A 21097-nucleotide genomic window follows, 5' to 3' on the forward strand; every position below is an offset into this window, starting at 1 on the left:
AGTTTTTCCAGCACTGTCATTTATTACATACAAAGGGGAAGTTTCAAAGTAACTACACCTACCTGCAATGAGGTTCCATTTTCATGCTGGAATATTTCCATCTTAGCTCACATGTGTTTCCTTTGGACTTTTGGCTCTTTATATTCCTTAACATTTACTCAAACTATGCTTTTTCCTTCTCTTTCAGCCCTCACAATCACTGACAGTATCGCTTTCACAGTTTCTAATCAAAACCATAACATAACCCTACGAACAAACACTGTCAATTGTCTATGCAAATATGCTCGGCACGCAGCATTTGCAGCGGTCAACACTGGCGATTCTGAATTACATCACAGGAGACAGGGGAGATTCTAGAAGTCTGTCAAGGTGTCAAGGGGGGGGGTGGCTAATGGGGGATGGGAGGGGGTTTGGGGGAATGGAATATGGCGTAACAAAAGACGAGTTGGGGTCCTCTACTGACAAATTGTTAAAATTTGGTGTTGCTTAAAGTAGTTTTTGGTAACTGTTTTGGAGTTCAGGGTAAAAAATGTGTATTAATAAATAATAAGATGCCTATTTTAAGTTAAATGATATTTATTGGTTTAGGTAGTAAGCTATTTTCTGCTCTTATTCTTTTGTTAAAATGTGTTTGGAATACATTGAAACCTATATTGCTACATAGTTATAAAAAAATGATTGAATCTGTTGGAGTAATATATTCGCTGATTTCTGAAGTCGTTTTATCCATTGTAATATGATACTGCATGGGGGGGGGGGGGGGGTGCACCGCCCCTGGCAGGAGATATGGCTTTTTCCCGCAGAACGTGAAATACAACTCTTAGCATTACCCACATAGGAGTGAGCGGGATACGGCCTTTTGAAAAGGAATCTGCATTTCTTCGAGTACTTCCAGATTTTGAACTAAAATGGAAATGTGGAGTGGATGGACATATTGCCATTTTTGAAATGACTGATTTAAATGTAGGCTCAGAATGTGTCGCAGCTTCAGGTTTTCCTTCCCCTTCTTTCTTCATTACAATACCTGCTGCATAAACAGAGGGAATAAGTTTGTTTTTCAGCAACCACGAAATCATGAGCCAGTAATCTTACATATCTGTCAAGGTCCATTAATATTCGTGCTTGAGCATTTGCTGCCATAATATCTAATGGCACACGTCTTTTGTCATCCATAGATAAAAAGAATACCTGACCAGTGTCCAAAATTAAAGCAAATGATTCAAGGGTTCTTATAATGGCTGTACAGATTTTACCATCTTCATGCTTTACTTGAAGCATGGAGTCTAGTTTACACAGTTTAACAGGAATAGTTACCACATGTTAGTTTTTTTTCCCTTCCTTTGTATTGCCCCGTCAGGAAAGCAGTCTCAAATATCTTAAATATACCCCTGATCGACTGATAGTATAGTCTTCTTTCCATAGTTTGGTTTGTAAGTCGTCCAATGTTTTGCAGCACCTTACAATTTCAGTGTGACGCTGATCATCAGTTGCAGCCCCAAAAACTGGAATCTCCTTTATGAATTAAAGTAAACCTCATAGGTTTTCTTCTACTGTAGGCCGACCAACAGTATTTCGAATTTTAAAAGCTGTTGTTAAGTCGCAATTGCCTTCGGAAATTTCTAGAAGTTTTTGTTTTTTAGAATCACGACTTTCTTTTTCAGTATATTTCTTTCCTATTGAATATCTTCCCTAAATGCTGTAATTCGTTTTGTTGCTTAACCTGTCCCCATGCTGGCATCGTGTGCTAGCCAGCAAGCTACTGAGCTCAGCTTCTTGTATCACAATTTTATTGCTAGTTGTGTTCTGATTAGTCGTTGATTTAGTTGCCATTTCAGATAAATGTCTTCCATTTGGTCGCATATTAATATCTTTAGTGTCTGCTGGTATATCCTGTTTGACTTCTTCCTGCAATTAAAAGTAAGGATGTACAATGTTGGCTATGGCCATTTCACACAATATGTGTACTAAATCCATCTCAAGACTCCAGTTACACAATAGTGAGAACTGCATTGAAATGCTATACATGTATATGTAGACCCTGTACCTTCCGATATTACCTCCAACAGAGAGACAAAAAGATGCGGTTGTCAATCTTGTTGTATAATAAGTAGGGAATAATAACTTGTGGGGGCTTTCTCCATCATTACCGCCTCATCCCGGATCTCAGCAGGACTCTGTTTTTACAAGGCGACGGACTGCACCCTATAGGGGGCGTCTGCAGTGACCAGTCTGCCATCCACCACAAATCCTCCTCGTCCACCACTAGACGTGGAGACCGCAGCGGATCTTGCATCACAACGTGCAACACTGTGCGACAAACTCCACGAAACGATAACAGCCTAAGAGAACATCTGCAAAGAGAACCAACAGCTACGCATCCACCATCATGAACATGAACAGCCGAGATGCACTCTCGCATTCAACAACATTAAAGTTCAGCTAGCCCACACCATCATACTCGTACTCACTGGATGCTCATCTTATCATTAGATCACACGCGAGCGACCGAGCCATAGGCGCTGTATTACAGCAGGAAGTGCCAGGGATGACACAACCTCTCCTTTTTTCTCAAGAAAATTGATAGACTCTCAAAGAAAGTGGTCAACCTTTGACCACGAATTACTGGCCATGTACGAAGCAGTGCGCTACTTCCGTGACGATACTGAAGGGAGACCACTTACTATCTATACAGATCATCGACCATTAACTGACGCGATAAAGAATCCGTGCGCCAACGCCACACCACTCATGTTTAGCCACTTGGACGACAGCTCACAGTTCACAACAGGCGTACACTACGTGCGCGGAGCGGACGGGATGGTTGCGGACTACCTGTCCCGCCTAGCGGCCGTGACAACTCAACTGGATTTCGATAACCTCGCGGCCGCACAGGCAACATATGTGGAGCTGGAACGATTCTTGTCAGGCAGCGACACGGGATTACGACTACGACAATGCCCAGTGCCCGCAACCAACATACTACACTCCTGGAAATGGAAAAAAGAACACATTGACACCGGTGTGTCAGACCCACCATACTTGCTCCGGACACTGCGAGAGGGCTGTACAAGCAATGATCACACGCACGGCATAGCAGACACACCAGGAACCGCGGTGTTGGCCATCGAATGGCGCTAGCTGCGCAGCATTTGTGCACCGCCGCCGTCAGTGTCAGCCAGTTTGCCGTGGCATACGGAGCTCCATCGCAGTCTTTAACACTGGTAGCATGCCGCGACAGCGTGGACGTGAACCGTATGTGCAGTTGACGGACTTTGAGCGAGTGCGTATAGTGGGCATGCGGGAGGCCGGGTGGACGTACCGCCGAATTGCTCAACACGTGGGGCGTGAGGTGTCCACAGTACATCGATGTTGTCGCCAGTGGTCGGCGGAAGGTGCACGTGCCCGTCGACCTGGGACCGGACCGCAGCGACGCACGGATGCACGCCAAGACCGTAGGATCCTACGCAGTGCCGTAGGGGACCGCACCGCCACTTCCCAGCAAATTAGGGACACTGTTGCTCCTGGGGTATCGGCGAGGACCATTCGCAACCGTCTCCATGAAGCTGGGCTACGGTCCCGCACACCGTTAGGCCGTCTTCCGCTCACGCCCCAACATCGTGCAGCTCGGCTCCAGTGGTGTCGCGACAGGCGTGAATGGAGGGACGAATGGAGCCGTGTCGTCTTCAGCGATGAGAGTCGCTTCTGCCTTGGTGCCACTGATGGTCGTATGCGTGTTTGGCGCCGTGCAGGTGAGCGCCACAATCAGGACTGCATACGACCGAGGCACACAGGGCCAACACTCGGCATCATGGTGTGGGGAGCGATCTCCTACACTGGCCGTACACCACTGGTGATCGTCGAGGGGACACTGAATAGTGCACGGTACATCCAAACCGTCATCGAACCCATCGTTCTACCATTCCTAGACCGGCAAGGGAACTTGCTGTTCCAACAGGACAATGCACGTCCACATGTATCCCGTGCCACCCAACGTGCTCTAGAAGGTGTAAGTCAACTACCCTGGCCAGCAAGATCTCCGGATCTGTCCCCCATTGAGCATGTTTGGGACTGGATGAAGCATCGTCTCACGCGGTCTGCACGTCCAGCACGAACGCTGGTCCAACTGAGGCGCCAGGTGGAAATGGCATGGCAAGCCGTTTCACAGGACTACATCCAGCATCTCTACGATCGTCTCCATGGGAGAATAGCAGCCTGCATTGCTGCGAAAGGTGGATATACACTGTACTAGTGCCGACATTGTGCATGCTCTGTTGCCTGTGTCTATGTGCCTGTGGTTCTGTCAGTGTGATCATGTGATGTATCTGACCCCAGGAATGTGTCAATAAAGTTTCCCCTTCCTGGGACAATGAATTCACGGTGTTCTTATTTCAATTTCCCGGAGTGTAGTATGGTTCGACATGTCAACGGGGAGGCAACAACCTTCCGGCCCTGCCAACTATCGTCGAACAATATTCGACCTGATCCATAACAGCTCACCTCAGAGTGCGTCCCACGACGAAGCTAGTTTCGAAGCGTTATGTGTGGCCGAATGTGAAGAGGGATTGTGCCACTTGGACTTGAGCATGCATTCCTTGCCAGAGGGTGAAGACAGGATGACACAACCCGACGCCGTTAGAGAACATCCCTATAACGAGGGGCCGTTTTTGCCATGCACATATAGACTTAGTGGGGCAACTACCTGAATCTAATGGATTTCGTTATATCCTATTGGTCATCGACCGAACGACTCGGTGGGTGGAGACTGGCTGCCGTGAGCCGCTAACAACCGATCATGGCAGACAATTCGAATCGACCCTGTTTACGGAATTGTGTCACCTCTTCAGCTGCCACCGATTCCATACCACAGCCTACAATCTACACTCAAACGGCTTGATGGAACAGTGGCACTGCACGCTGACGACAACACTGGTGTGCCAGTGCATCAAGCGAGCACTGAAACAATGTACAGTGGACCGTGCAAAGAATTAAGAAGGGGCCCCAATACATTCGAAATCATGCTATCCGGCAAACACGCTACTGTGTCCATCAATAGACTGAAGCCAGCATGGACTTTGTCGGAGACACCAGGGAACAATACCGCCCCTTTGATCTCACGCCACGACACAACCCCCTTCATCGTCACACTACCTTCCAGAAGATATCACAGTGCCTACATGACATGACGATCGTGATATCTGCCACATGCGAAAACCGACAGGTCGGCAACAACACGGTGTTGCGGTCATTGTACCACTCCACACTGATACCACAGTCAGTTGATACAGATGCAGTGTTATCTATGCTATCCAGGGACGGTGTTCTACATGTGTCAGCCCCGTACCACAACACGGAAAACCAGACACAGGATCTGCCTAAACCCCCACCACAGGATCACGTACAACCACCGGCGACGACCTTACGATGGCACCTCCTGCACCACCCACTCAGCCAGTACCGACGTCACGAACAGGCAGACTGCTGCGCCGACCAAGACATCTAGATGAGTACGAGCTAGACAGCATCTCTGGAGACGCCCTGCACCACACCACAACACAACTTCAGCACTTCATACCTCTGGGGGTGGGGGGAGTTCTGTGGAGTCACAAGCTCTATGGACTTCTATCACCAAGAATATAGTTGCAAAAACAATATTTCTGGACCTTGGGCAGTGAGTTCTGAGGCACCAAGTGTTTAAGTTGTGTATGTGACTCAGTTTCGTTGACAGTCATTACACATCATGAACATAGTGTTCGTTACCCAAATCCTACAAACTGGACGTAACTGACTGGGTCATTCAGTTTTCTGATTTGGCACAGAACATTTCTGTTGTGGGTGGAGTACGTAATATTAAAGTAATAGAAAACCCAACCTTACTTTTACACCCAGAAGCTAGTTGTTTTGGTGGTTCTGATGGCGAAGAGATATTCGAAAAAAATCTTTGCGCCGCTTTCTTTTTCATAAATTTTATTTGCAATTATTTGATTTTCGAATTCACTTCACCTTCAACATTGTCAGAACTTTTCAAGCTTCACTATAAAGTGTTAACTTCGTCTTTTGCATTTTGATTATTTTTGTCAGCATTAGCTGTACTGTATACTTCATATAGTTTGCAGTAAAGAATGCCTAAATCGCTTTTTTATTCATTTTAAATTTGTTACACAAACAGAATATCATAAAATGGTAGAATCAAGGTAAACACGACCATCACTCAGCTAAAGTCAAGTTTCGTCTGAATGAGATAAACTTCAACACAGACCGTCAGAGCGGTGGCAGTTTTTGTCATAGCCTCAAAGGCGTTGCTGGCCTTTTAGCGTGTAACACCATAGTCACAGCGAGCGTGGACAGCGATAACATCGAGCGGCCGCCACATGCCAAATGTGATACAAACAAATTTAAACCTCATTAAATAATAATGATAGAATTGGCTTTGTTTTTAAGTTTTTAGTTAGAGTGAAGTTTAAAGTTGTAACACAAAACAAAACTCTATACATGCACTGTCACACAGCTCATGACGTCCCCCCCCCCCCCCACCCCCCTTATCACACACTGTCACGTCCTGTTGACCACCTCCCTCACACTTAACGTGTGACGTAATTTATGGATGGCCCATAAGTCGCGGCAATGTGTCAATTAGCAACTTCAGTTTTTTGTTTTCGTCCGCTTCTTGTTCCTGAACTAAAATTCAATCTGGTTTCGATAGGAACTGTGCTGGACAAAGATATGTGTGTAATGTCAAACAAGGAACAATGTGAATACTTGAACAGTGAAGGTGAAGTTCGTGCATTATCCAAATATATCAATAAAATTTATCCCATATTGTTTTCCCTAAATGGAACGCGGTCAGTACTGTCAGTGGTTACTCTGACAAGTGCAGATAAAATGCAGTCAGTGCCTGACAGTTGTGACACTAGTGGCTTTTCATCTGTCAATGTAGTTAATGTTCTGGTAAATTTCTCTAAAGGTGTTGAAAAATGAGCCATTAGAGCATTACGCTTGAGAGAGAGTTATTGTCATGTAAAGTAGGGAATTTCGTCGAGGACTTTCTCATTCGTGAGAAGTATTTGGCAGACAAACAAGATTGCTTGCCTTTCCCAGTCAGTTCGTGAAGAGCTAATGTCCCACTGAAATTGGTTTATACTGACATCTGCGGACCTATGGAGACACATTCACTTGGAGGAGCGAGATATTTTTTGCTTTTGAAGGATTGGTACTCAGGTTTTAGCAAACTATTCTTTATGAAACGAAAAGATGTAGTTAAAGGTTCAATCAAAAACTTTATTGCAAAAGTTGAGAGAGAAACTGATCAAAAAATTAAATTCCTAAGGAGTGCAAATGGAGTGGGGTTGATGAATATTGACTGATTTGGATACAGTTTTGGGTGTGAGTGGAATAACCCTTTGAAGAAGCACTGTGTACGTACCACAACAAACTGGAAGAGCTAAAAGGGAAATACACACCTTGTTTCAAATTGCTCGTTCAATGATGTCAGGAATGCTCAAGCATTTATGGGTTGATGCAGTTAACACAGCGACTCATGAACTAAATCGAACTAGCCCAGGTCTTGCCAGAGGTAAAACTCATTTTGAAGCCATTTGTGGCGGAGATTTACCCTTAGAAAATTTGAAAATATTTAGGGTTCATGTGACTGTTCTTGTACAGAAAGAAAAGAGATTGAAACCAGACTCCAAAACCAAGATAAGTGTACTTATGAGTTATAATAATGGTATGAAGGGGTGCAGAATATTTATAACTTCCACGAAGCCAATTGAGGTGCATCGAGATTTAGTTTTCTAGCCAGCAGCAATACCTGAAAGGAAGAAGAAATGTAATAGAATCAGATACTATATGTTGTGATGAAGAGAACATACCATAGATAAAATTTCAGAATCAGAGGATCAGAAAGCAACAGAAACGAAGATCGAAGCTGTTGAAGAAAACAGGTCAGCTTAGAGAAGAACAAGAAATGAGTGAATGCAGAGAGAAACATAGAAGATTCTTTTGAGGATGCAGAGTAAAATGTAGATGCTGAGTATGAGAGGACTTAGAATCTGAGATCCAGGATGAATATTTTACACCTGAATTACTTAGAGAATTGTGAGTTGGGCCTGTTGACAGCAGTGAATGATGATGCCCCAGCACCTACACTGAAGCGATGTCTTGCAATGATGCGGACTATTAGAAAGCTGCAAGTTCCGAAAGAAAATTATACATGAGATTATGTATGTAAGCCAAATGATTGATGCAAAATGGGTTTTTAGGCAAAAAAGAGATCAGAAAGGTGACTTTGTTACTTATAAAGCTCGACTTGTAGCTAAAGGTTCTCAAAAACGATTGTTTTGTTCAGAAATATACAGAACAGCAGCAAACTTAAATTCAGTGAGACTTTTTCTGGTTTTTCTTTTTGTAATGGGAGAATTTTCTCATTTATCAGTTCGAGTATATAGTGTTATTCTCTATCGAGCGATAATTGGAGACTTAGTTTATAAACTTAGAACGGCTCTGTATGGCTTAAAAGTCTCACCCAGATACTGGAATGTTACATTCCACACCGTAACAACTGACACAGGATTTGTAACTTGAGTATTGCTTGTGTGTGAACACAAAAAATATCCATAAAACTTACTTACCTGTTCAAATTGGAGATCTGCTGACAGCTTCAACTTCTCAGAGTGAAACTGACAGTTTAAAGCTGTGGATTTAGGTCTGATTGGGATCTGCTGACAAGTCGTGGTACAAAGTGCCCTCCATCATGCACAGTACAGTGGCTTGCAGAGTATCTATGTAGATGTATATGGGAATGAATATTGTATTAAAGTACTCTAAAACTGATTCTATTACATTCTAGGGATAAAAATTGTACCGATCCTGTGATTGGTTGTGTTGACTTTGTTTGGGCTGGTGACGGAGTAGATAGAAATTCCACAGGTGGTTATCTTTTCAAAGTTTTGGGTTGTGGTGTTTCATGGACTCTAAGAAATAACCCACAGTGTCTCTGCCATCAACAGAATCGGAATTTGTAGCCTTAAGTAAAGCAACTGCCGATGCCTGTTGGCTCAGTAATTTGTATTACTGTATAGTCTTTCTGGCAGTCAAAAAGCTGTTGTACTTTATGATGATAATATGCCAGTAATAAGCCTTTGCAAGAACCCACAGGCCCATCATAAACTTAAGCATACAGATGTCAAAATTTTACTTGCTAGGCAGAAAGTTTTTGCTAAGAAAATTGTGGTAAAACATATTATCAAAAATGAGTGACAGGCTGATGTTCTGAAGCAGTCATTAGGCAAAATAAAATTTGAAAAATTTAGTGCATTGATAGGAATTATTTATATCTTTGATTTAATTTTTGTAATGCCGATAATTACCACTGAGGGAGGGTGATGGTTATACAACATTAATGTTGTTTTAAGGCGCCAAAATTGTTTTTTTTTTGTGTTAACTACAATTTTTCGCACCCTTTTGATTACCTGTTTATCTTCTGGGCATATTATTGTCATCCACTATTGAGTTGTACGTAATAAAATATTTAAATAAACTCTGTGCAAACAGACTTATTATTGAGCTTCATTTACTCCATCTGATTACAGATAGGAAGGATTAAAATAGTTGTAAAGTATGGAGTGATTTTTTCGAAAAAGCAGGTGCATCAAATCTGTTTAAAATAATGCAGCATGTCTGCACATTTCATGTCAGTAATTCGCACAATGAACGAGTGTTTAATGTAATGATTGAGCTATGGTTGTATGTAGAAACGGAATGTCTGTTGAACTTGTGAAAGGGAATCTGTGGTTAGCAACCAGTAAACTCTAGCTACACATCATATTTTGAAGTCTACACTGGATACTCCGTTATGCTAGTGGGGATTGCAAGGGAGGAAAACATCGAGATTTGTCCGAAAATTCTGAAACTATGGCGACTGTCGCCATTGTGGTACAGACCATGCAGGAAGACCTCAATAGGAATACTGAAAATACTGTAACATAAAGAAAAAGGTAGGCAGAGATGGAATGATGAAGCCATATAAAAACACGGTAACAAATGCTACTCACAGCTTGGCACTACAGTGAGAACTTTAGTTGGGATAAATTTTCACCAGATGACAAATGACAATGAGATGGAATTTGTTAACAACAAGAGGACAAAGAATACAAGAAGTAGGGAAAAACGGCAAATAGAAATTCAAATGAAGCATCTTGAAGAGACACGGACAGAGATGCCTGGACAACCACCAATAGGTGACAACTGAGAGGAAAACTGGCAAAGAGACCATGCAGGGGAGAACATAACTAATTTCAACAGAATGACGAATGTCTAAGAGTAGATATAAGAAGACATATATGGGACCATATGTGATGTACGTACATAGACCATAAATATTATCTACGGTCTATGCATCCAAAGTCTCGACACAGGCATTGGTAAACTCCACCCAATAGCTCTGGGTAAACACATTTAAACAAAAGTAACGATTATGAAATATGACACTATAAATGTGTCTGCCATTGGAAAGAATAGTGTAAAAATAAAGGTTGCAAAAAATGAGACAGAAAACCAGTTAAAAAAGGAGAAAATTTTCAAAGAAAATAATTGCTGATGACACAAGTACAGTAATCACACCCAATAAGCAAGAATCAGCTGAGTAAATTGTAGATGGTGTCTTTCAGAAAATTATTTACCTGTTCTCTGCAAATGGACTCTCACAAAATTTTGAGAAAATACAGTTTATACAATTCTGTACACTAAATGGCATAAAATCATTGATAAATATAAATTATGAACAGAAGTCTGTTGCTAAGGCAGAACGTTCAAAATTTCTGGTTGTGTGCATTGGTGAGAAATTGAATTGGAAGAAATACGTGGATGATCTGCTGAAACAGTTAGGTTCAACTACTTATGCTATTAGGGTTATTGCAAATTTTGGTGATCAGTATATCAGTAAATTAGCCTACTATGCATATTTTCATTCACTGCTTTTATATGGCATCGTATTTTGGGGCAATTCGTCATTAAAAGAGAAAGTACTCATTGCACAAAAGTGTGTAATCAGAATAATAGTTGGAGCCCACCCAAGATCACCTTGCAGACGTTTATTTAAGGAATTAGGGACATTCACAGTATCTTCGCAACACATTTATTCACTTATAAAATTTGTTATTCATAACACATCCCAGTTCAAAATGAACAGCGAAGTGTATAGCTACAACACTAGAAGAAAAGATGACCTTCACTGTTCTGGAATAAATCTCACTTTGGCTCAGAAAGGGGTGATTAAGCTGCCACAAAAATCTTTGGTGATTTGCCAAATAGCATTATAAGTCTGACAGATAGCCAAACAAACATTTAAAAGCAAATTAAAAGAATTTCTAATTGACAACTCTTTCTACTCAATAGACGAATTTTTAGATATGAAGTAGTTATTGTAAAAAAAAATTATTTTGTATAAAGAAAACTTATGGTAACGTTACATGTTCCACATCATTATGGAAGGTTGTATTCATGATCTATGGAAAAAGTATTAATTTATGTATGTACGTACTATGTATAGTCATTTTCAGTAAAAATACTTGTGTCAAAAATATTTATTGCACAAATGCCTTTAAGTCCTTGTGGGGGTAGAGACCTTGGTCTCAATCAGTCCTCTCATAAATCAATCGATAAAAATATATATGATCCTGTATAAAGTAATTGCCACTTCTTGGATAACCTTCCTATTTTTGTTGACTTAGGATGTGTTCGTAACAGAAATCGTTGGCCTTCAGTAAACTGTGTAAAACACTTTATTTTCCAACCATAGATTTTCTTCCCATATTCAGTCCTGTTTTCCAGTGTGATTACTGCTTCCTTAATTTCTTCACAAATTGTTCGAATGGCTCTGAGCACTATGGGACTTAACTTCTGAGGTCATCAGTCCCCTAGAACTTAGAACTACTTAAACCTAACTAACCTGAGGACATCACACACATCCATTCCCGAGGCAGGATTCGAACTTGCGACTGTACTGGTCGCGCGGTTCCAGACTGTCGCGCCTAGAACCGCTTGGCCACACCGTCCGGCTTAATTTCTTCCTCCAATGTCAAAATAGTTCAAATGGTTCTGAGCACTATGCGACTTAACTTCTGAGGTCATCAGTCGCCTAGAACTTAGAACTAATTAAACCTAACTAACCTAAGGACATCACACACATCCATGCCCGAGGCAGGATTCGAACCTGCGACCGTAGCGGTCGCTCGGCTCCAGACTGCAGCGCCCTGAACCGCACGGCCACTCCGGCCGGCCCTCCAATTTCATTTCCACTGTTGGTATTTTTGGTATGGGTGACCTTCATTCGTTCTTTTGTCTATTTTAAACATTAATTCATTTGGTGTGAAACCAGTGGAAGAATTTGTGAGATTGTTAATGACCTGCATGAACAGTGTGACATAGTCTACCCATTTTGATTGTTTGTTTGTTTGTTTGTGTGTGTGTGTGTGTGTGTGTGTGTGTGTGTGTGTGTGTTCTTATGAACCGATGAAATTCCTTGAATACTCTTTCTACAGGCAGTGCCTGGGGGTGGAATCTTGATACGAAGATGTGTTTTATACCCTGTGATGTAAAAAATAGCTTCTATTTCTGTCCTGTAAAATATGAAACATTTTCATTAAGTATTACTCGCAGCTCTCCTATCCTCCTCAAGTAATCTTCTTCGATACTTTTCCCGATGGAGATCGCTGTTGCACTATATACAGCGTACGTCTTAATGTTTTGTAAAAACATCATATAGTGTTACTACGTATCTTACTCCACCCCTGCCTCTTGGATAGGGGCCAGCTACTAAATATACACGTTTCTTAGTTAAAATCGGGTTAAGTTCGATATGTTAGGAAGAGTTAGACTGTTTTGTCTTCTGACACACTGTGGAGAAACAAGCGCTGTATCATTTGAGAGATACTGAGGCGAGCGAGTGCGCCGAGACTTAACCCCAGTTCACTGCTACTAGCGCCACTTCACCATCAAGCGTCCGTGCTTAGCACACGAGAATGAAACTAAAAGTTAAAGTTGCATGCCCAAACTTTGTCAGCATGAACTTTAGTATATTAATGTTTAAACTGTCATATCTCAGATTGATCAGATGAATACTTTTCCCTAAACACGTCGTTTTAAGAAAAATTGAAGTGGCTGTAAATAATAAAGCTAGGAAACCAAAATTTGATCATAATGTGCAGATGTATGTCAAAATTAACTGATACAAGTCTCAATGTGATTAAAGTAATATTTTGGTCATAATCCACGTTTTTAAGACAAACTGAAGGCGCTAAATACTAGACATAGAAATATGAAAATTTGTATGAAGCTTCAGTTCAACATAAAATTAGCAACTACGTGAACAAATTGAGCTACCTCTAATAGCTTTCGAGTAATTTACAGAAAACTAAATTTGGAACAAAAACATCCTTATTTGTACTAGATTAAATACCTGTTATATTAATGCTAGAAAGTTCTGATTACAGCACATGATCAAACTTATTAAATAATATAGCTATAACAAGTTTCAATGCCTTGAAGTAAATAACAACGGATTAAATGTCTCTTACAGTTGTAGTTCAGAGGTCATGTTCTACTGCCAGTTCCATTCTAAAAATTCTAGATGGCAAAGTTTAAATGCAGGCGAACTAAATTAGTTAAAATTTTAACAGACTTAACTACATCAACACAAAAATTAAAAATTGATAAACTACAGTGTTATAAAATAATGTGTGTCCAGAAAGCGGCCGTTTAGAGGCTACTACCGGGGGAACAGAGCGGATGACAGAAGGTGTTCCCTTGGCCATCCGCTGTGACCGTAAATACACTCCTGGAAATGGAAAAAAGAACACATTGACACCGGTGTGTCAGACCCACCATACTTGCTCCGGACACTGCGAGAGGGCTGTACAAGCAATGATCACACGCACGGCACAGCGGACACACCAGGAACCGCGGTGTTGGCCGTCGAATGGCGCTAGCTGCGCAGCATTTGTGCACCGCCGCCGTCAGTGTCAGCCAGTTTGCCGTGGCATACGGAGCTCCATCGCAGTCTTTAACACTGGTAGCATGCCGCGACAGCGTGGACGTGAACCGTATGTGCAGTTGACGGACTTTGAGCGAGGGCGTATAGTGGGCATGCGGGAGGCCGGGCGGACGTACCGCCGAATTGCTCAACACGTGGGGCGTGAGGTCTCCACAGTACATCGATGTTGTCGCCAGTGGTCGGCGGAAGGTGCACGTGCCCGTCGACCTGGGACCGGACCGCAGCGACGCACGGATGCACGCCAAGACCGTAGGATCCTACGCAGTGCCGTAGGGGACCGCACCGCCACTTCCCAGCAAATTAGGGACACTGTTGCTCCTGGGGTATCGGCGAGGACCATTCGCAACCGTCTCCATGAAGCTGGGCTACGGTCCCGCACACCGTTAGGCCGTCTTCCGCTCACGCCCCAACATCGTGCAGCCCGCCTCCAGTGGTGTCGCGACAGGCGTGAATGGAGGGACGAATGGAGACGTGTCGTCTTCAGCGATGAGAGTCGCTTCTGCCTTGGTGCCACTGATGGTCGTATGCGTGTTTGGCGCCGTGCAGGTGAGCGCCACAATCAGGACTGCATACGACCGAGGCACACAGGGCCAACACCCGGCATCATGGTGTGGGGAGCGATCTCCTACACTGGCCGTACACCACTGGTGATCGTCGAGGGGACACTGAATAGTGCACGGTACATCCAAACCGTCATCGAACCCATCGTTCTACCATTCCTATACCGGCAAGGGAACTTGCTGTTCCAACAGGACAATGCACGTCCGCTTGTATCCTGTGCCACCCAACGTGCTCTAGAAGGTGTAAGTCAACTACCCTGGCCAGCAAGATCTCCGGATCTGTCCCCCATTGAGCATGTTTGGGACTGGATGAAGCGTTGTCTCACGCGGTCTGCACGTCCAGCACGAACGCTGGTCCAATTGAGGCGCCAGGTGGAAATAGCATGGCAAGCCGTTCCACAGGACTACATCCAGCATCTCTACGATCGTCTCCATGGGAGAATAGCAGCCTGCATTGCTGCGAAAGGTGGATATACACTGTACTAGTGCCGACATTGTGCATGCTCTGTTGCCTGTGTCTATGTGCCTGTGGTTCTGTCAGTGTGATCATGTGATGTATCTGACCCCAGGAATGTGTCAATAAAGTTTCCCCTTCCTGGGACAATGAATTCACGGTGTTCTTATTTCAATTTCCAGGAGTGTATAAATACGGCCGGGGAGGCAACACTTCACTTCACACCCAGCTACTGTACGATCAACGTCAGTCAAACGCTGGAGTGTGTGCTGCCTTGGATGACGTCAGACACAGGCTGTTACTAAGCGCGTATTTTCGGTAATAATAGAAATTGAACTCACGAGGACTGTACACCATCCAAGATCGTTTAGATTTCGCGGAAGTAACTGTTAGTGTGCCGCCTGTAATGTTAACAAATCCACATGGCAAGTGCTGACAATTATTTTCCACTTTTGTGGCGAGCAATTATTACGATAATCAGAACTCAGGGTGAAAGACTATTTAATAGGAAGTTGTCGTAGAGGCCGCCTCTATACTGCTCATAGTGCTGTTTAGCATAGAGAGATTTATTGTTACTATTAACAGCATGAATATTCCGATGTTGTGCGTATGAAAATTTATCAAATATATCTATCAATTAGAACTCACAATCTCCATTTATAATCATAGTTCCTGATTCCGCTGAGTGAATAGAGAATACAAACATTTCTTTCAGTGGGATGGACAAGAATATGGACTTGCAGACTGGGAACTATGGTCAGTATGTTCTCCATCGCTTTCTGGCTGACCACAAAAATGGTTTCCAGGCTCGCGAAAAAGACGGTGAACAATATTCTAATATTTCCTACTACTTATTTTGATATTATTATTATTATTATTATTATTATTATTATTATTATTATTATTATTATTATTAACCCGACATCCCACAACACTACATTTTCGTAGTACCTGAAGAACTCATCGTCTCAAATTTGGAAAGTAGCAGAATTGAGACAAATGGCCAAATACAGAGACAGATGGCGAATTCTCCTGGTTGGCCTTTGCCCCCATAGGGGCCAAAGGAATCAAACCAATGTTTACCTATCTTCTCCAAACGTTTACTTACCCCATAGTGTCCCAACACTTCAAGGGTGTAAACTATAAACTCCTCAGGAGGACAAATGCGCTATTGTTCTGAGTCAGGAGGTTTGCGATGGAATAAAACACCTTCATATTCCCTGTACCACATTTTTACCTGTTCGTTGCCTCACTATGTTAGTTTTTGTTTGACCTTGCTCCATCTTAGGTCCTGTTGTTGCATGGTTTTCATTCGTTTACAAAACTTACTGTAGTCAGACTGCGGTATTTTACGTTGCATAAGAAGAGTTCTTATTTCAGAATCCTATTCCAAAAATTCACTAAATCCATCTAGACCTTCAGGTAACCTTGATAGTGCATCAGCAAAGATGTTCTGACTGCCCTTGAGATAAATAATTTCGAAGGTGAATTCTTGTAAATATAGACACCACCTTGCCAATCTCCTGTGCAGTAATTTGCACGTCAACAAGAATGACAGGAACTGGTAATCAGAGTATACTTTTGTACTCTTACTCCATAAAAAGTACTCAAATTTTCTGAATGCCCAGACTACTGCCAAACTTTCTAATTCTGATACAGAGTACGATCTTTCTGCCTCAGTTAAGGTGCGGCTAGCAAAGCTAATTACCTTAGGGACTATCTTACCATCTTCCCCTCTAATCTGGAACAGACATGTTCCCAGACCCTGCGACGAGGTGCCTGTGCACAGACAGAATTCCTTCTCCATATTGGGGTCTCTAAGTATATTTGCATTCACTAATGTCTCTTTAATGTTACTGAAATCCTCTTAGCACTTGTCATCCCATAGTCATGGTTTGTTTTTGCGTAATAAATTAAGCAGTGTGTCACTGTTCATCAGTTGTTTGGGTATGAACTTACAGGAGAATGACGCTAATCCTAAATAAGCTTTAAGTTGTTTCTTGTTCCCAGGTGCAGGATAATTGCGTACAGCATCGAATTTCTTAGGATCAGGGAGGATATCTTGTTTGGAGATAAAGTGATGAAGAAATTTTACCTTCTCCCTGCCAAAGTCAGACTTTTTAAAATTGGTTGTCACCCTGTACTCTGAAAAACATTGTAAAACCTTCTCAATCAGCTGAATGTGTTCTGACCAAGTGGGGATGGCGATTAACAAGTTTCAGCATAGACTGTAGCCTTGCTAAGTAACCGTGGTCCTAATTCTTTAGCTAACACTGTGATGAATACACCTGCATTTATATTCAGACCAATTCGCAGGACGAAGAATTCAAAGCTTCTACACCACATACAAAAGCTGTGTACTTTCTACTTTCTGGACGGAGTTGGATTTGCCAGTAGGATGCCATAGGTCCAATAAGGTAAAATACTGCATAGTGTGGAACTTCAACATTTGTTCATCAAGGTTGTTAGGCCTGATTCGAACTGGTACTAGGATCTTATTAATACCACAAGCATCCAGAACCAATCTCACTGATCTGCCTGGTTTACTTACTGGCAATATGGGGCTACAATAAGGTGAAAAGGAAGGTTGAATGATTCCCCATTTAATCATTCAATTGATTTCTTCTCGTACTGCCTCTCTTTTTACCCAAGGAATGGGATATGATGAGACACAAAACGTTCATGTGGGTAAACATCCATTTTGTTATGATAATCCCTGATAACTCCGGCTTGTTTTCCAAATACATGTGCATACTTAAACAACAGATCTGAAAGTTCCTGTTGCTCCTGTTCACTTAAGGTGCAGGACTCACTCTACCATTTCATAGCTTTAATCTGATTCTGTCACATATTCATTATAGTGAGTGTTTAAAAATAATACAGTAGGAAATACAAATTGAACTGTCACATTAGACTAATCCTTCTACTTTACCTTCTTGTCTGACTTTTTTATTAAATCATCAGAAAATACCTGTTTCTTTACGTGGAAGTAGCATTTACCACTTCCTATGCCAATTTGCGTCTTGTAACTCCTAAATGTGTCCATCCCAATCAAACAATTTACTATTAATTTTTCAATGCTGAGGAAATTACATTTGACAGTTAAGTGTCCTATTTTCAATGGAATATGTGCTTGCAACTTCACTACCTTTTGATTTGTTTCCAGTGGCCATCTGTATTCTACAACTGTGCACTGTTAATGTGGGAATTTTACCTCTTTTTCTTTAACTCTTGGAAAAATTCAGTTGACATTAAGTTAGTCTTTGCACCTGTGTCTAGAACTAAGTGTACTTCCATGTCAAATATTGTTGTCTTCATAACGTCCTCTACCTGCTCCTCGTACAAGGTTTCCTGAACTTCCTCCTCATGGCGGTATAAATCATCTTTCATGTCACCTTGTTCTTCGTATCTCACAAAATATGTCTTTATAAGTGTATTGTCCCCACTTCCTATCTGGTCAGCAGTGTGGTGCCTCATTGCGACCAGTCGGAGTTTCCCCCAGTGCAGGAGCGTTCATCTCGGTGACTCGAGTAATTTCAGTGAGCTGTACAGTGTGTGTTGTGTTATGCCAATTCATGTCGCTGGCTGCGCGTGACCATCTTCGAGCGAGTTCGTATTGGTAGTTGCAAAATTATAGTTCGCTCTATTATGTTGGCGAAAGGTTGGGTGCTGCACAGCGTGCGGAATTTGATTATGCCGAACGCTTGCCACTGCAGCGGCTGGCTGTTACCACTTACGGACGGTGGATAGCCTTGTACTGGCGGACCGTAGTTCGCTTATCCGTTGTATTTGTTCCTGTTGTTCTGATAACCTCGCATAAATCTTCCGTTTTCCCCATTTCCATTCCAATAACCATTCCCTTTTTGTATGTACTATGTCAGATATAGTTGCCATGCTTATTGTGTAGTAACATTACTATTTACAGGTTGGTTTCCAAAGACGGGCTGAGGTGTTTGTTTAATTGCTGCTTTATGTTGTCATGGTGTATCTTCATGAATCAGGTCAATGGAGTCCAAAACTGACAAAAAGTAGTCATTGTCGTTTTCTCATGTGGTTACTAATTTTTCCCTTATGTGTGGTGGGAGTCAGCTCTTTAATATCGTCAAGAGATCCACCTGTGATACGGGTTTGGTACAATATCTGGTTTTATTTTAACACTTTTCGAAATAACCCCCAAGCTTCCATGCTTGCTATTAAATGGAGTCGGGTTAAAGACTTCACATCTTAATCTTTCTTGAACGGCTTCCGACCAGTACTTGTCTAAAAAAATCACGTTCAAATTGCTCGTAACTCTGACAACGTTCTGCCATTTCATTGGTCCGCAAAAGAACGTCACCTTGGGTGTAACCAACAACAAATCTTATCTTTTGAGTCTCTGTCTAGTTACGCGGAAATGCGTTGCGGAACGCACTGATACACTACTGGCCATTAAAATTGCTACACCACGAAGATGACGTGCTACAGACGCGATATTTAACCGACAGGAAGGACATGCTGTGATATGCAACTGCAGAGCATCCAGACAAGGTTGGGAAAATTTCCAACCGATTTCTCATACACAAACAGCAGTTGACCGGCGTTGCCTGGTGAAACGTTGTTGTGATGCCCCCTGTAAGGAGGAGAATTGCGTACCATCACGTTTCCGACTTCGATAAAGGTCGGATTGTAGCCTATAGCGATTGCGGTTTATCGTATCACGGCATTGCTGCTCGCGTTGGTCGAGATCCAATGACTGTTAGCAGAATATGGGATCGGTGGTTTCAGGAGGGTAATACGGAATGCCGTGCTGGATCCCAACGGCTTCGTATCACCAGCAGTCGAGATGACAGGCATCTTATCCGCATGGCTGTAACGGATCGTGCAGCCACTTCTCGATCCCTGAGTTAAGAGATGGGGACGTTTGCAAGACAACAACCATCTGCACGAACAGTTCGACGACATCTGCAGCAGCATGGACTATTAGCTCGGTGACCATGACTGCAGTTACCCTTGACGCTGCATCACAGATGGGAGGGCTTGGGACGGTGTACTCAACGACGAACCTGGGCGCACGAATGGCAAAACATTTTTTCGGATGAATCTAGGTTCTGTTTATAGCATCATCATGGTCGCATCCGTGTTTGGCGACATCGCGGTGAACGCATATTGGAAGTGTGTATTCGTCATCGCCATAATGGCGTATCACCCGGCGTGATGGTAAGGGGTTCCATTGGTTACACGTCTCGGTCACCTCTTGTTCGCACTGACGGCACTTTCAACAGTGCATGTTACATTTCACATGTTCACGCGTGGCTCTACCCTTCATTCGATCCCTGTGAAACCCTACATTTCAGTAGGATAATGCACGACCGCATGTTGCAGGTTCTGTATGGGCCTTTCTGGATACAGAAAATGTTCGACTGCTGCCCTGGCCAGCACATTCTCCAGATCTCTCACCAACTGAAAACGTCTGGTCACTAGTGGCCGAGCAACTGGCTCGTCACAATACGCCAGTCACTACTCTTGATGAACTATGGTATCGTGTTGAAGCTGCAGGGCCTGTACACGCTATGCAAACTCTGTTTGACTCAATGCCCAGGCGAATCAAGGCCGTTATTACGGCCAGAGGTGGTTGTTCTGGGTATTGATTTCTCAGGATCTATGCTCCCAAATTGCGTGAAAATGTAATCACATGTCAGTTCTAGTATAATATATTTGTCCAATGAATACTCGTTTATCATCTGCAATTCTTCTAGGTGTAGCAATTTTAATGGCCAGTAGTGTAAAAACCGCCGGGTTCAACCGTTTTGCATCTGCCGAATATTTTGGAAACTGCCTATGTCTAATCAAGCCTTCATTGGCGAAGATGTATGTTAAACATGCGGTATTATATGATATCGGCGTGTTGTTACAAGTGTTTGGAGCACTATGTGGCAATTGGGCATGTGTTGTAGGCACTGCTGTAGGTAAATTACGAATTTTAAGACCTTCACTTGCGCTTGCTGTTGGGCTTGTGACAAGATGAGGGGAAACTATTATAGGCAACCGTCTTGGGCA

This window comes from Schistocerca cancellata, chromosome 6 (assembly GCF_023864275.1).
Source record: "Schistocerca cancellata isolate TAMUIC-IGC-003103 chromosome 6, iqSchCanc2.1, whole genome shotgun sequence".
Lineage (NCBI taxonomy): Eukaryota > Metazoa > Arthropoda > Insecta > Orthoptera > Acrididae > Schistocerca > Schistocerca cancellata.